This window comes from Trachymyrmex cornetzi, unplaced genomic scaffold (assembly GCF_001594075.2).
Source record: "Trachymyrmex cornetzi isolate Tcor2-1 unplaced genomic scaffold, Tcor1.1 scaffold490, whole genome shotgun sequence".
NCBI lineage: Eukaryota > Metazoa > Arthropoda > Insecta > Hymenoptera > Formicidae > Trachymyrmex > Trachymyrmex cornetzi.
The window spans coordinates 62,760-63,141 of record NW_017299729.1 but is presented as its reverse complement, the minus strand read 5'-3'; positions in this window follow the sequence as shown (position 1 = coordinate 63,141).

Here is a 382-nt window from a genome sequence, read left to right as displayed (position 1 = left end):
ATCTTATTATTCCTGCCTCTCACTCTAATCGTCTTTCTATCCCCACCATTGCCATCAGCGGTCCATTCTAGATGTCGATGGTGTTTGTGCAATTTTATTATTAATAATTACTAGTTTCAAATATTAATTTCAGTTTAGTTAATATATGTACAAACTGACGTCACACTGATTTATACTTATTACTCATCATTCTCATAAAATCCTTTCGCTTATCTTAATAAATTGACAATATGGTTTACTTCATTTTTAACCATTTGGATTTGCCTCGTAATGATGACGTAGCCATGACGTAGCAAGGTGCCAATAATCATTGGTTGGTGGGCGTTACCAAGCGTATAGCTGGAAACACAATAGACACAGGCAATAGGCACAGGCAACAGGG